The sequence below is a fragment of the Pteropus alecto genome, unplaced genomic scaffold (genome assembly GCF_000325575.1).
Source record: "Pteropus alecto unplaced genomic scaffold, ASM32557v1 scaffold477, whole genome shotgun sequence".
Lineage (NCBI taxonomy): Eukaryota > Metazoa > Chordata > Mammalia > Chiroptera > Pteropodidae > Pteropus > Pteropus alecto.
In genome coordinates this window covers 259363-276881 of record NW_006440643.1, presented here as the reverse complement: position 1 = coordinate 276881, position 17519 = coordinate 259363, and the positions used below count along the sequence as shown (strand labels likewise).

The following is a 17519-nucleotide window of genomic DNA, read 5'->3' as shown; positions in this document are numbered from 1 at the left end:
TGGACGCCATATGTTGAAAATGGCAGAGTCTGGGTGGAAGATGGAGAAGCCTGGGTGCCAGAATCACCACTTGGAAGAATGTCACTGCCTATCAGAAATCCCCCTTTGGACCTTACATGAAAAAGAAATAAATTTTTATTTTTTTAAAGCCACCAAGATTTTGGATTTAATTGTTACGGCATAGTTTTACCTTAACTGGTAAGGATTTATACGGTAAGTCCTCACTTAACATTGTTGACAGGCTCTTGAAAACTGCAACTTTAAGTGAAATAAGGTAAAACAAAACCAATTTGACCCTAGGCTAATTGATATCAACAAGAGTTAAGTTTCTATAGCATAGTTCAGGTCACAAAAACATCACCAAACTTCTACATAAAGACATAAAGCACTTCTAATATGAAACATTGAAATCAATGTGAGCTATACATACGTTTATGGAAGATGAATAAAGTAAGAGAATGATTTTCCACACCCCTTATTCCAGCTCAGGGACACAGGTGACTGGAGCCCTTCTCAATAGCTCAGAGAGTCAGGCCGAACCCCACCTGGATAGCGTGTCCTTCTATCGCACTCACTCAGACTGTGACAATATAGACACTGCAACTCACCTAACACGCACATCTTTGGGACATGGCAGGACACGGAAGTCCCCAGGAAAAAATCCTCACAGACATGGGTAGAAGGCACGAACTCCATACAGACAGACGGTGGCTCTGGCCAGGAATCAAGGTTTTTTTTTTCTCATCAATGTTAAAATGACATTGAACAAAACGTTATTTGAGGACCTACTATACTGTACTTTTAAAACTAAAGTGTTATTTGTCCTCCTAATAACAGTAATATATTTTCATTACTTAATATTCTGAAAATACTCCACACTGGCATGTTAATGTCATCTGGAAAATGCTTTTAGAAATAAATCTCTGATAAGATCTTTGTTAGTCATAACAACCTTTCTTTTTTCTGAACATGGAAGGTTAAAAAAAAAATCCTCCTCAATTAAGATCCAGTTTTCTAATTAATGTTTTAGCAGTGACAGATTATTCTAATAATTAAATTAACTCAGACAGAGAATTAATCCATTTTGGTGCGAAGAGCAGCTGCTACAGTTGGGGAAGCAGCTCAACGTTCCTGGAAACGACAAACTTGGGTCAGTTCCTCGCGCCACTTCCTGCACATGCGCACACCTGGACTACACGCATGGCCCACGCGGCCTTCTTCCTGTGCGCCTGCGCAAACCGCTGCCTTGCCCGGATGTGACTGGAGGTGAACTGGCAGGGGTCACGGCTGTGAGAAGCAACGGAGAGTTCCATAGCCAAAGAAACAGTGGTTAGTACTCCCAGCCCCCACCCAGTTCCACCTAGAGCCTCAAAAACTTCACCTCTCTTTCTGACTTGCACGCATTTTATTTGGTGCACATTAGAAGGGAGGAGATAGCTGCTGATGGCATTAACTGCTGACTGCTGCTTCAGCTTTCACCAGAAGGTGAATGAATTGTACTTGGAAGGTTCAAATTCAAAGTATAAACACGTTTACCCTGAGGCCTATGTAGTAGTAGTTTAAGAAAAACAGATAAGAGAGACGGAGACTAAAAGCTCCAAAGTCTGAAAGAAAATTCCAGAATAAATGGAAGAGAAGCAATATTTGGAGAAGAGAATACAGTTTTCTTGAGTCGAAGAAAAATGTTTCTTCAGATAAGAAGACCCTAGCAAAACTGACAAAAACAAAATTGACAAAAATTGTTCAATAAGTGCATGTAAACAGCTAATGTTTTAAATGTCAAAGATAAAAAATGCCATGGATTTTCAGAAAAACAGAATTATCCACAAAGTACGAAATTAGGCTTCTCCTGAGTGTCACAGAGTAACAGGATACACAAGACAGCATATATAATATTTTGAAGGGAGAGGCTGTGTATGACTCAATAATTCTATATCGAGTCATGTGTGAAATTTACAGAAATAATTCTCATTTATATACAGGCTCTGAAGATCCCACCCTGTCTGAGAAAACTTGCTTACAGATGTATTCTCAATGACTGGAAGATTAATCAGAATGAAGACTTTTGAAGTAGAAGTACATGGCAGATGTCCTGATGGTGAGTGTAAAAATCAGTTAAATGGGAAACTAAGTATGAATAACTTCTAAATATGGTTTAAAAGCGCTGAAGATGTTTTTAAAATTCAAATTTTAACCCATATTGTTTCTTTAAAAAATCTTTTAATGAAAGTAATTGAGCTCAATTAAAAAATTATTGAGACTTGGGAAAATTTGAATTAGAACTACATACTAGGTAATAGTACTATATATGTATGTGTGTGTGTGTGTGTGTGTGTGTATACATATATATATATCTCACTATTAAGTTTTCTAAATTTGAGAACTGCACTGTGATTACATTAGATAATGGCATTGTTCTTAGAAAATACTGACATGTCCCTGGGGAAAGGGTTGTACACACGTGTGAGAGAGAAAGCAAATGGAGTTAAACATTAACTGGTCAGGCTGGGTAAAGGGTTTATGGGACTTAATGTGTTATTCTTGCACATCTTCTATACATTGTTTCAAATAGTTGTGTTTTTTTTTAATGTAGAATCAAGATATTTTTAATATTCTGGCTAGAGCCATTTCCATACAGTGGTTGGAGCAGAAGACAATTTGAATGGGTTTATGGAGTGAGAGATGAAAAAGTGGAGAAAATGGGAGGTGACTCTTGGCCCCGAAATGCATATGTTTTACCTGCTTGAGTATTGGGTTTTCCTATTTGGAGTTTTCATAGGCAGATCACATATGTAAACTCAGTGATTGATGTGCCCATATATATTTATTCCATGGTATAATGTAAGAACACATAAATTCGTCAGGGCTGTCATTGTTTTAAACAGGAAATTCCAATTAATTGCTAGACTAAAATTAGAATTCTAGCAGAGGTGTAGCACCAGGTGAAGTAACAGCACCCCAAAGATGCTGAGGTTTGTTACCAGTGACCAGGATTCTGCCTTCTCACCAGCCTTTCCCTCCTTGCAAGTCAGAACAGGAATCTTGGGTAGAGACGAGACGATTGCTTATTGGCTCTAGCCCTCAATAGCTACATAATTATAGTCTTTACTCATGAAATAGAATGGAAGTGATTGTGTAAATACATTCCACATCATTACTAAAACTCACAACATGGCTTCTTCCTGACTCTCTGGCAAAATATCTAAATTACCCACTCTGCCAAGGAAGGGAGAAAACTGGACCCAAGGAAAAACATGGAAGAGATTGGCTACCAAGATAGGCATGTTTGTAGGAACTTTTATTTGTGATTAAAGTGCTTTTAAAATACATGAGAAACATTTAAAAATGCACATATAATTCCATACCTCAACAACATAATGATTTTCATTTATTTGGAGTCCTTTCAAACTTTTCTCCATGTGGACATATGGTTTCTAAGTTCATCAAACTATATATATTTCATACATTTATAAACTTTATATATTATGCAACATTATTTTAGAAACATTTTCCCTTGATTTTACATTTTTATCATAGATTTTTAATAACTTATATCCCATTGTATTTATACATGATATTTTTTAAATCATTTCCTTATTATTAGATGCAAGTGATGGTTTTTTAAAAAATTATGAATAACTCTGCTATAAATATCTTCATACATACGGATTTTTTTCCTTGTGAATTTTCAAATTGCCTCAATTCCAGGATACAGATTTTTCTTCTTTTAATATTGTCAAATGAGCCCCCAACAATCGGGCCTGGCCTTTGGAGTAGAGTGGCATGTGGCTCTGCTTCTTGGGCTCTCAGAGCACACCATTGCCCCAACCACGGGTTCTGCATGGACTGCAGGCTATGACATGTACAGCACCTGTGATTACACCACACACCTATGGAGAAAACCCTTGTGAAACCAAAATTCAGATAGCTCTTTCTTCTGGGTGGTGTGGAAGTATAGCTCCATTTTCTGGTCTGGCTGCAAAACTGGTTTCACAAAGAAAAGTTTGAAGTCAAAAAGGGTTACCGAATTGTACAGCTCATTTGTGAATGGATCTTTATCTAGAAATAGAGGAAATTCAAGCTTTAGATGACATCGAAAGGGGTCTAAGAGGTTTTCGTTTCACTAGAATTAAAATTTATGCAAGAATAGAAAATGAGAAAACGTATTGTTTTTCTTCAAAATAAAGAGTTTTTGCTTTTAAAAAGTATTGTCGAATGAATTCAAAGAGAGTCTGGAGGCTTTGCTCGAAATAAATGATATTTATTCAAAGATCTTGGAGTTTGCAGACTGGGAACACAGTTAGGCAAAAACCCAGAATTGTTCCAAAGAAGAAAGAAAGTTAAAAGTTCTTACTATAAAAGTACATTCTTGAGAACATTCAGTCCTGCATTATCAGCCGTTAGATTGGCCCAGGACAGTGATCAGTCAGATGTTACGTAGTCAAGGATGATGGATGCCAGGTGGTCCAGAAGGTGGGTGCCAGGAGGTGTAGTAAGGTCGGTGGTCTGGATAATGAATGTCAGGTGGATGTATACATGAGTCCTTCAGAGCGTAATCAGAAGGTTACTAGAGCTCCAGATGTATACCCAGGCATTGACACAGGATTGGAGAGTTTAAAAAAGTTTAAGTTCCCAGGCTGTTAGAACAAGAATGGAAGCTTTCCTCATGCCTTAAGCTTCATAACATTAATAATTTTAGCAGCTTGGTTAAAGTGACTCCATTTATATAGTCCCTGTCTCCAGTCTTTTCTCACTGGATTAGAGTAGTATTGATATTTTCTAGCTGAGTAACTTTTACTAAGTCATTTAACTTTCCCAAGGCTTATTTCTTTATAAAACTTGAGTCGTCAGATACACCTTAGAAGGGTACCGAGGATTAAATGAATAAAAAATAGAGAGGTTCTGTGTCACCTGTCTTCACTCTTTCTCCAAAATATATCAGGGTACATTGTAGTAACAAGATGGATGACAGTATTTGTTTTTTTCCTTTTAAAAAGTTATTATTAAATTAATGTTGCATCTTAAAATCGATACTGTATCAGAATTGCAGAAATATGATAATTTCATAATATAAATTTAGCATAGGGGGTTTACTGTGTCAAAACGGGTTTATGATACTTGATATGTGTATTAAAATGCCTTCTAAAAGGATTTTGCCGGCAACATCCGGATCATATGTGTGTTACTGTTTTCCTACAACTTTGCCAGTATATGAGATTTGACTTTTGATTTTAAATAGTCTTAATCGTGCAGATTGTTTCTTCATTCTTATGTTAATTTTAACATATTTAGCTATTTTACTCTTTATATATAAAGGAGCTATGGGTATAAATAGAACAAAAGGCAAAATTTGAAGACATCTCAGAAGCCATTCAAAAGAAAAGGCCTTGATGTTTAGTCAGTAATTTAGAAGGGTGAAAGTAAGAGGTACCAGCTTGAATTTTGGCTCTTTCCTTTCTGTGTTTTTACAGCTGTTCTGCTGCCATATGCAATATTGGAAGAAGGCAGCAATTTATTTACAGAATCATAGAATTTTGAAGCTAGGTGGATCCTTAGGGATCATCTGGTGAGACCCCTCATTTTATGTGTAATTAAATAAAAACCCAGTGAAATTCAAATTGTTCAAGATTTTGCAGCTAGGAAATGGCAGGGCTGTAACTTGAGACCAAGGTTCTGGACTTTTCTACCAGGCACACTGCCTCTGTGATGCAAATTCCATTTGAAGGCTAGTGACACAACTACGACCCCTGGACATCAAGCTGGGCAGTATAAAATCTAGGCTAAGGATATTCCTAATTCTTACTAAACAAATTAGTCGAGAAAGTGAATTCATAACATCTCGGCTTTAAGATTATAGAATCAAACATGAAAAAAATCACCTATATCTGAATATGTTGCACAAAACTAGAAGCACATGTGATGCACTCCCTGTAATTGGCTTATGTAATGAATTGCGGGTAAGATGTCTTAGATCTAGTCATTCAGATTTCTAGGTGATTAAGCCCTCTAGAGAACTGAATCACCAGGCTCGTGAATTTTTCTCACTGTAGATTCAGTCTTGTTGCTATTAAATATTGATGCTGTTTTCCTTTTCCAAACCAAATTAGCACTCAAATTTTACATCTAAAGAATGGCATATTTTCATCCGATTATCTTTATCATTGTTATTTCAAAACTTTCATGATTTTATAAAACATTCCAGCAACACTTCTCAGGCTTTATCACCCTACGACAACAATATTAAGTCACTCCTCTCTCTCAATCCCAAACTGCCATGTCATGAGCTCAAATCAGCAAAACTGCTGGAACCTGACTCTCCTCAAATTGTTTCCCCAACTGTTTCTGAGGTCCCCCGGGGGAATGCCTTATAAATGCCCAGGACTCATTACATCTTTTATCCCTGCATCTTTGTCTTTCTTCTGGGCAGTACTGTTACTGGGCACCACTGTTCTCGCTTGGTGACCACTATTGATCCATCCCAGTTGTGGTCTCAAAGCAAGGTTAGTCCTTCTCCAGATTCCCCTACATAGACTGATGAAACTGTACTTTTAAAAAAACATGTCTTGAAACTGTACTTTTAAAAAAACATGTCTTGAAGGAAACTGAAAACATCCAGGAAATGTAGATATCTTTAGAGATGACAAGTCCAAACCCAAACCCTGAAATCCTGCCTAATTCCCAGCAGTCCCTCACGTGGCAGGGAGGCAGCTCTAAAGGAAACGGGCCACTCCAGGTTTTATGTTACCTTGGATTTCAGGTCCCGTTGGGCCCCAATTTAGACAAAGAAGAAATCTAGACTCTCTCAAGCCTCAGGCTAGCTTATTTTCCTGCCCCAGAATTTTCCTCCTCTCGGAATAGCTGACTTGGGGAGTACCCATTCGTTGATAGGAAGAGGAGGTGGTAGAAATCCTATATTTACTCTAAGGATTGAAATGGACTTCATTGTTTAAACAAAATAATCATAATAGTAAGCAGTCTATTTCCCCAGATCTGACTTATACAGCCTTGAATTTACCACATTGTGGGGGTAAATTTGTGCTTCAGTGGGCAACTGCATTTTCTAAAGTATAGGGCACCTCTGTCGGTTATCCAATTCTATGGGAGCTATTTTACAACTCTGTAAATTGTTAATAACTGATAGCAATGCAAAATGCTTGTTGTTTAGAGACATGAAATTATGTCCTGTCTGGTAGAGGGGTAGTGGTTCAATCAACTTCTCTTCCCTAGTGTGGAAGAAGCCAGTTTTGTCTCAATTTGTATATTCATTTCACTATTCCTCATCTATAACTGATATTCTGCACTGATTCTACTGCTGATTACAAACTAACAATTCTGATTCTAATTCTGATATGTGTATGGTGGAGGGGTCCCTACACCACCAAGCAAATCTCCAACACCAGCTAAGTGGGTGTCTTACAATCCAACTCAGTTCTGATACTCTCTACGCAGAGATAGCATCAGGTCCCACAGGTTAAGGGCTCAGTCCTACAAGACTGCCCCTCCGCTTTCTGAGGCCAGTCACAAGTTCAGGTTTTCACCTGGGCTTTTGACCGACCAGCTATAGATCAGAGGTTCCAAAGACCCACCTCCTTGAGTTCAATTAATTTGCTAGAGTGGCTCACAGAACTCAGAAAAACATTGAACTTACTACATTACTGCTTTATTATAAAAGGATATAACTCAGAAACAGTCAAATAAAGAGAAGCAGAGGGCAGGGTATGGGGAAAGACGTGGGGCGTCCGTGCTCTCTCCAGGCTCCCCAGTCTCTCCAAATCTCCACGTGTTCACTAACCCAGAAGCTCACTGAACCCCATCCTTTTGAGTTTTTGTGGAGCCTTGATTACATAGACATGGCTGATTAAATCATTGGCCATTGGTGATTGATTCGACCTCCAGCCTCTTTCCCCTCCCTGGAAGCCAGGGGGAAGGGCTGAAAGTTCCAGCCCTCCAACACAATGGCTGGTTCCCCTGGCAACCAGCCCCATCCATAGGTGCTTTTCAAAGGTCAGTTCATTAACATAAACTTAGGTGTGATTGAAAGGGGTTCTTTGTGAATATCAAGAAACCTTTATAGCTCCTATCACTTAGGAAATTCCAAGGGTTTTAGAATCTCTGAGCCAGAAACGTTTGAGGACCAAGTAGATATTTCTTATTATAAATATCAGAATAACTTCGTCTGTTCTTGGGATTCTTCTTTGAACTGGCTGTAGTAGCTTAGTGTTTTCCTCATTAATGAGTTGAATAATATCTTTAAGACATATTCATTTTTATATCTGTGTAAGTCATGATTTTACCATTAAAAAAATTATCTTTTAACACCATGTGTGGGACCCTGAAGCACAGTTACTTTTTGCTAAATCAAACGTTTAGTTCCTTGTGATATTTTTCCATCAGCATGAGGAATAGAGATCAAGTCTGTGGGTCCTCTCCCCCAATCCTGGCATAATATTCACACGCACACACGCACACACACACACACAATACACATAAACACACACAACTCCCCAAAATAAGCAATAATTTTTAGCCACAGAACAGTCTAAAATCTACATTCAAGAAGAAAATACTGTCTAATGCAATGGAGGTGATTCACCAAGCAGAACATGTGCTGTCTCAACTAGAAGGGAACATGTTTGGGTTATTTCCCCACCTCCAGAAATTCCTCAAGGATGTCGAGTACTTAGCTTTCAACTGTATCAGGGTTTGTCAGCCTTGGCGCTATTGACATTTTGGACCCAATAATTCTTTGGGGTGGGGGCACTGCAGGATGTTTATCAACATCATGACTTCCACCCACAGGTGCTGTAGTTAATGCCTCACCTCCAGTCCCGACAACCTAAGGTATCTCCAGACATTGCCGAATTTCACTAAGGGAGGCAAAATCACCCCCAGTTGAGAATCATTCGTCTGTTTTCTTCAAAGTCTCCCAGAATGGTCCCTTCCAGAGTAAAGGATCTGGTATCTCCCCAAAGCTAAGCAGATGTACTCAACTAATATGTATCAGCGTGGATGGGTCTCAGTAATAGTGTTGAGCAAACACGAAGTTGCAGAGTGCTTTCTTTGCACAGTGTGATATTGTTTATGTAAATCTTAAAATCCCAAAACCTTATAATGTGTATTGCTTATAGAAACATGCATATGGAACAAAAGTATAAACCGTGCATATGGAGAATACACACCAATTTAATGAGTATGGTTGCCTCTGAGAAAAGGAGGGAATTAGAACAGGCTAGGATTACAAGAGAAATATCTGTAATATTTTACCTTTTTTTTAAAAAAAAGATCTAAAACAAATACTGCAAAATGTTACATATTTTTTTCATTCCAGCTAGTGCATATATGAATATTGTCTTACTCTACAAACTTCACTGTATTTTTGAGAAGAAGTCATAATGTGAAAAATACAGCTTAAATTTCTCATAATGTTCTTTGAGGCATGTGTTATTAATTTTCCAATCATCTACTATTTATATTATTCGTACTGCTGCTTGCCTCCGCCATTATAGGTAGCTGTGAGCTGGCAGTGTTTTATAGAGCAATTTCCTGGCTCAGACCCTAACGAAACCCATAATATTAATGCCCTCACCTTGTATTTGTGGAGTGCTTTATCTTTTCCCAGGACTCTTACATCCATCTTCTCATTTTATATTCACAACTTCTATAGCCATCAATCTTTGTCTCAACTATATTCACCATGGAAGTGTATAAAAAAGGCTTCTATGAAAGCTCTTTCTTTAGCAGCTGTTTTAGTTTGGGTCACCCCAGAAAGGAGCTCTGAGACAAGGATCCTATTTGGGAGGTGATCGCAGCAAGCACACGTAGGGGAAGTGAGGCAGGGGTTAGGGTTAGGAAATGGAAGGAAACTGCTAAATGGCACATCATACAGCATGTAACAGTCGAGGGCAATTGAGGCTAAAACCTCCTGGAGACTTTGGGAAACAATTAGAGCTCGTCTCAGAGGTCTCCCCGCTGAGGAGCAAGTCATGTGGCTTATTATTACTCCTCCAGCTCCCATCTGTAACGTACAGAGAGCTGCTCCCAAAGATGTCAGCTTTTCATCACTTCTGACCTGCCCCACTCTGGGGTCAAGCGGAAGTCCTCAGAGGTAGAAGCATGGGTGCTTACAAATGGATGCCGTTGGCATGTACTAGGGTGCTGGAAGGACATGGGCAGAGCCTGAAAAATATCTGCTACAACACCTCTCTACAGGTGTGTCCTGTATTTTCATGGATGTCTTACCTTTACAGCTTACGCAGCATTTTTACAAATGTCACCTTAAATCCTATGAGGATTGGCATATTCTTATGTGTAATTAGAAAGCTCAGCTGAATCCATTTACTTGCCAGAGGCTTGAAACTGTTTTTTGACTCTTAAATTGCATGGCTGCCATCTCTCCCCATACGAGGGATTAGCAGCCTGTGGCCTGTGAGGCAAATCTGACCTGTCACTTGTTTTTATAAATAAAATTTCATTAGAACATGACCACACCCATTTGTTTATATGTTTTTTGCATAACTCTCATGCTGCAACAGCAGAATTGAGTAGTTCGAACAGAGGCTTGCAAAGCCAAATAAATTTACTCTGTGGCTCTTTACAGGAAAAGTTTGCCAACCCTGGCTCTATGCCTTAAAACTAGGAGAAAGTTCTTATTTTCAATAGTTTTGAGAGCTTCCAGTATGAGCAAGTTTATATGAAGGAAATATTAATTATTTATAAAAATCCATTTTTATGAAGTGGATTATGAGCAAAGTAGTATTTTTAAAAACTGTTTCCATAACAAATATTGGCCATTTGCCCTAAAAAATATATTAAGATCCAAGGAGAAACTTGAAGTAGTTTCACCTCTACTGTGGAATAAACTGTAAATACCTAAGCTCCGACATAGAAAATAGTGATCATTTATTGTGTCTAAAACCAACTTATTAAAAATTGTGTTGATAATGATCCAGTGAACTCGATGAAATGCTGTACTGACAAGCACAATTTGTTATAGAGGACACACATAGAACAAGGTCGGGAGGGCCGTGGATGCACAGCTCCTAGGCCCTCCCCCTGTGGAGTCAAGGTGTATCACCCGTACTGTACATCGATGTGCTCAATGACCAGGGTAAATGCTCTATTATGCCACAGAGCCTTGAATATATTAATCATAGTTATTTTAAGTTCTTTATCTGACAATTCCAAAATCTGTGTCATATCTGAATCTAGTCTTGATGCTTGCTTTGTCTCTTCAGACTGTCCTTTTTCTTGTCTTTTAGCACACCTCATAGCTTTTTGTCAAAAGTGATCATGATGTATTTGGGAGTAGGAACTGAGGTTATCAGCCTTTTGATGTGAAACTTTATGTACCTGGCTAGGAGCTAGGCTGTGTTTAATATTTACTGTATATATTCCAGAGGCTTTCTCTAGTTTCCTTTTATTCTGCTTCCATGTTGTCTTTAGGTTTCCCTAAGAATACCTTCTTAAATAGAGTGTGTGCCTTACAAGTCTCGAGGCTGAAATCTACTGTTATTATCCCGGGTTTCTGTTGATGGAGAGGTAAGATACTGAGTGGAAGAACTCTATTATCGTATAAGTAAGTCTCTAGTGGGCCTGAGTTATTGAGCTTTGACCCCTGGAAGCATTTCTTGCCCTTTTCCCCCTCCTATTATGTGAGGCAGGATGTCTAGAGGGGACTGGAGTTGTCTAATTGCCCTTCTTCTTGGTCAGATAGGGCTCCAGTAAAATAATTTCCCTTGAGGGCATCTCTTACAGAGAACAGAACGCTCTGGGCTCGTTTTAAAATGGTTACTTTTCCCCTGTCTCTGCCAAAGCAGAGGAGATTTTTCTCTCATATTATATTCACTCGTGGTAGTACTCCTGGAGATAAAACCCACAAAAGTGTGGGAGTTTTTAACTCTCAAGTTAATCTACGCTCAGTCTTCAGTAATTCGTCGCTTACTATTTAAGGGTGCCAACCAGTCTGGCTCCTGAAGTGTCTGCTCTTGGTCAGCTGTGATCCTCTGCATTTACATCTCTTTCCAGTTTTCAAGGTGGCAGTTTGCCCTGTGACTGCAGTTTTCAGATAGATGTAAGAAAAGTTGTTGATTTTCAGTTTGATCAACTTTTTTCTTGTCGTGAGCACAGAATTGATGACTTCTAAGCTCTTTACCTGTCAGAGCTAATCAGGAGGCATGATCAGTATACAGTTAGAACCGGGCATGCTGAAGTCCAGACAATTAGCCTGTAGCTCACGGGGACCAGGCATATTGATTACTGTGAGTGGCCACTGACGCTTTCATGAAACCACCTTTTCAGCTCAAATTGCATTCTGCAAACATAATATTTTGCTAAGTAATTCGTCAAATTAAGTGTAATTTCAAAGGAGAGATCTTTTAGTGATATTTGGTTTGATGGTTCGAACCAGACATCATTTCCACTGTGTTGAATCCCCATGGCCTTTTCAGCAGCAGAATCAGTTTCTTGCAGATTCTGTGAATTGCAGTTGTAAACTCTTAAGTAAAATTGCTCCAGAATATGCTTTCTCTGGTATAAATGGAAGTCTCCATTCCGCTGTATGAGTTTCCCTTGAATCTGAAACACATGGGTGGGTTCCAGTCCAAGAGATTTGCTGCTTGATAAGATGCTCTTTTTAGGATGACCAGGCAGTGGACTAAATACAAGAATTACAATTTTTTATTCAAGTGGCTAAATCCATAACTATACTTTTCTAAATTAAGTCTGTTTTGTTATGCCTGTCTCTAGATTTCCATTAACACTCCCATCGGTCAGATGGTTTATAGAAAATAAAAGAACATTATGCTTTTGATTTTTTTTTTCTTTCTGTAATCCAGTAGTTCTTGACGGGGGGCAATTTCATCCCAAAGGGGACATTCGGCAATGTCTGGAGACATTTCTGGTTGTCACAGCTGAGGAGGTGGGTGCCACTGGTGTCTTGTGCGTAGAGGCCAAGGATATTGCTAAACACCCTGCAATGCACAGGAAGGTTTCCCACAACAAAGAATTATCTGCAGAAATTATCTGGTCCAAAGTGTTGATAATGCTGAGGCAGAGTAACCCTGCCGTAATCTGAGTAATTAGCCACCACAGCCTATGTCCTCAGCTAGACCAAAATCCTAATGATCTAATTATTCTTATCTCTTTATTGATTTTTATATTAAAAGCATTAAAAGATAATGCCTCTCTTTGGAATATTTTTTCTTAAGTTCCAGGAATAGTCTTGAAATCCTGCCTCACAAAGCCTACAGGTTAGTGACTTACAGTATCATCTACTTGCCGGAGGCTTACTAGGCTCTGGGTTCCTAAGAGTTAAACACTCTTGCAAAAATTAGTCTGTTTAGCTTGTGGGTTATACAAGTAAAGATTAGTAATACAAAATAACTCCAAATTATTCTACTCTCGGAGATAACGGTTTAGTGTATTACTTTGCAACTTATTTTTTGCATGTATAATATGTTTTATATTTTTATATTTTTCTTCTTCTCATTTTTCCAGCATTAATTTTTAAGAGACATTTCTCATTAATAGTTTTAGTCAAGAGTGAAAATACGATAACATAGAAAACCTATATTATAAAGTTATATTAAGCTATTACAAAGATATAACAATCATCGTCTGAAGTACTTTGAGGACTTCATCCCAATTGCACTTGTTCTGTTACAGAAACTGACCTAAGAGACTGGAAATGAAAGGATATAACGTAAGAGGTTTTAACAGGACAGACTGGCGAAACATGGCGGAAGGAACAAAAGCTAGTCAGAAGCAGTTGTGTTAGCGTTAGTATGTGTGGCTGGCATGTTTCTGAAGAGGCTCCCCTGAGACGCCCAAATGAATCGCTCTAGGTCCCCAGTTAGTAAAAAGATCCTTTCCCCTGTGGAGAATGAGCAGAGAGATTGCTCTGAGACCTCTGTCTTTCTTTTTAAGGGGTAAGTGTACCCTTAGGCCCTAAAAGGTATATCTTAGATTCAACCTCTCTCCCATCCAGCCTAACCACACCTTCAAGCACCTGTGTGTATCCACCACAAAGCCCTGCTAGGTTACAGAAGATGCGTACAGCAAAGGTGGGAAATATAGGCCTAGACACAGAGAGTGTGCGGGTAAATGATAAACTGCAAATACCTTCTTGATTAAGTTAATTCACCTTTGTTAACAAAGGTCACAGGTTCTTCTGCCAGTGACAACTTGTGCTCTCAGTGTAGTCTGTCTCAAGAAAGAATTGGTTCAGATAAATTTTGGAGAAGGAAAAATACTTTCATCAACACTCACTCCACAGTGGAAAATGTACCAAGTTCTCTTCTTTAGTTATAAGCAGAATCCGAAAACAGCATAAAATCATTTCCAGTGATCAACATCTGCATCCTCAAACTGTCCAGCACCTGTTGGTGCAGCATCTACCTCCATCACATTATATTCTTCTCCATCATAATCATCTGAATCTTCATCCTCAGGATGTGGATGCAAAGCCTGGTATTCACACATTGCAGTGAACATTGCCTCTAGCGCTGGTATGTCACTAGGCACAAATCTAAATCCAGCAATAAGTTCAAAAACATCATCAGTGTCTTTTTGCATCATCAGCAACAGATTCCTTTATTTCTTTTTTTAATTTTTTAATTACAGTCGACATACATTTTGTTAATTTCAGGTGTACAGCATAGTGATTAGATATTTTTAAAACTTAAGAAGTGATCACCCCCAACAAATCTAGTACCTATCTGACACCACACATACATTATTACAATACTATTGTTATATACATAATTATTACATTTCCCTATGCTACATTTCACATTCCCATGACTTTCTTCTAACTACCAATTTGTACTTCTTAATCTCTTCCCCCTTTCGTCTGTCCTCGAACCCCCTCCCATCTGTCAACCATCAAAATGTTCTCTGTATCTATGAGTTTGTTTCTGTTTTGTTTTTTTTGTTTTTTTTAGGTTCCAGATGTAAGTGAAATTATATGGTTTTGTCTTTCTCTGTCTGACTTATTTCACTCAGCACAGTACCCTCTAGGTTCATCCATGTTGTCGCAAATGGCAAGATTTTTTTTTCAGCTAAGTAATATTCCACTGTATATATATACCACTTTTTCTTCGTCCATTTATCTACTGATGGACCCTTACGTTGGCTCCATATCTGGCTATTGTAAATAATGCTGCAGTGGACATATGGATGTATATGTCTTTTCGAATTAGTGTTTTGAGTTTCTTCAGATAAAATACCAAGAAGTGGAAAGCAGTAGATCCTTTTGATTCTTCTTCAAATTTGGCATTCACCATAACATACAAATGCTCTTATGGATATGCATTTAGGCCCCTGGACACCCACCGCATGCAAACTAACAGTGGGGTATTCCAGTGAGAATCCTAATCCAGGGCCATCTAACCGAGACAAGCGGTTCTCAGTGATGTAAAGGATGGTGGTGCTGGTACCCAGGCCCTTGCAGTTCAGCACAGCTGCAGAATCTGGCTGCTGCCTCGACAGCCTCTCAGCCAACCCAGGCAGTGGGAAACTTCTGAGGAAGCTATTGCAGCAGTGAGCAGAGACACGGGCCGGGCCAGGAGGGAACTGAAGCATAGCCAGCCAGTTCACTGCATCCCGCCCCTATAATGCATTTAAACGTAATTGAGTTTATAATGTATATATCATATATGTTTTCCTCTCCCTATGATATTATTTCATGGCCATTTTTTTAGGTCAGTAGATAATTTCTAAAGTACATTTTTAATGTTTGCATAATACTTCCTCATATGACTATTACATATGTTTAACCATTCCCTTTAATGTGTGGCAACATTTTTCGGAATAAAAAAAAATAAAATCAGAAAACAGAACAAAAGTGCCTGAATAGCACCAAATACCAAACTTCAACAAGAAAAGCAAGAAATACTGCCACCAAAACAAAGATAACCCTTTGACTTTCCATTATATCTGATGATAAAATTAATTTGTGTACTAGGACTCACAAAATGCGGGCCACCCCAGTAGCCCGGCTCATGTCACAAATCTAAACCTGAGTCAGCCGCACTTAAGGGACACACCTGCCAAGGAAACCTAATGCACTCCAATCACGATCATCCCATTTGCTTTAGCTCGCTCACCTCACCCTGCTGGCCTCATAAGACAACCCCCGACCTCCTAGCCCATCCCGCCCCGCTTCCCTGTTGCCTCTTCTAATATTATATAAAACTCGCTCTTGCCCAAAATCCCTTGGGAAGAACGTTCCTCTGCTTGTGAGACACTGTACTCCCCCAGTCCACCCAATCCATGGATCGTTTTCCCTTGAATAAAGGACACCGAACTCATTACTAAGTTGTTTTAGTTTTGCCATTTGACACCAACAATGCTCGGTTTTATAAATATCTGTTAAATGATATACAAATCTGTGTACACTGGTGTTGATATTTTTCACTGTGCAATCAGAAAATCTGACGTGTGCTTGTAAAAAAAAGAAGATAAGTAATCAGAATTCATAAATAGAGTTTCATTTTTAAGATAAATAGCATGCTTAGACCCGGCAGCCTGTGTGTGTGTGTGGGGGGGGGGGTCTTGACTTTTAAAACAGTATTGTAATATTGTGATTTATAAGAAATTTATGTATTTGGTCTTCATCCATGCTTCCTGGCTGACAGCAGCAAAAACCTTGGAATTTCCCGGGGGATTAAAGCAAAGGGAGCATCTTTTGTTATAATATTTGGTCTCCTGTCCTCAGTTCCTGAAATGCCTGCAGAGCCATAAAAGAGTAATGGGGGTCTTGTTATTCAGAACAAGGCCCTTTTCACCGGAGCCGGGCTTATGTTAATGAAGTGACTTGTGAAAGCACCTGAGGATGGGGGCTGGTAGCCAGCAGAACCAACCTCGATTAGAGGGTTGGAACTTGCTGTCTCACTGTTCGATTTCCAGGGTGGGGAGAGGGGCTGCGGGCTGAATCAATCACTGTGGCCCTTGATTTAATCAGCCATGTCTCTGTAATGAAGCCTCTATAAAAAAACAAAAGGATGGGGATTGGAGAGTTTCTGGGTGCAGATTTGGGGCGAGTGGAGAGAATATGTAAGCTTTGTGCCCTCTCCCCGTATCTTGCCCTCTGCATCTCTTCCATCTGGCTGTTATTATTCTTTTATAATAAACCAGTCATCTAGTAAGTCAAATGTTTTTCTGAATTCTGTCAGCCTCTCTAGCAAATTAAATGAACTCAGGGAGAGGTTTGTGGGAACCCTTGATTTATAGCCAGCCAGTCAGAAGCACAGTGACAGCCTGGACTTGGGATTGGCATATGAAGGGGGGAGGGGAGTTAGTTTAATGGGACTGAGCCCTTAATTTGTGGGTAGATAGTGTCAGAATTGAGTTAAATTTGTGGGACACCCAGCTAGTGTCTGAAAATTGGTGATGCGAGGAAACCCCCCCCCACATTGTAATTGGTCTTAGAACCCTTAAGTTCAAGAGTTCCAAGCTTATTACATAAAATTGTTAGTAGTTATACTAATATGTATGTATAACATGTATCATATAAACGTCTC

The 17519-nt window shown here is 39.0% G+C and overlaps 1 pseudogene; it reads right to left on the bottom strand.

The window, feature by feature from the left end:
- Positions 1-14331: 14331 nt before the first annotated feature.
- LOC102889750 lies at positions 14332-15579 on the bottom strand (annotated as a pseudogene).
- Between the last annotated feature and the right edge of the window lie 1940 nt (positions 15580-17519).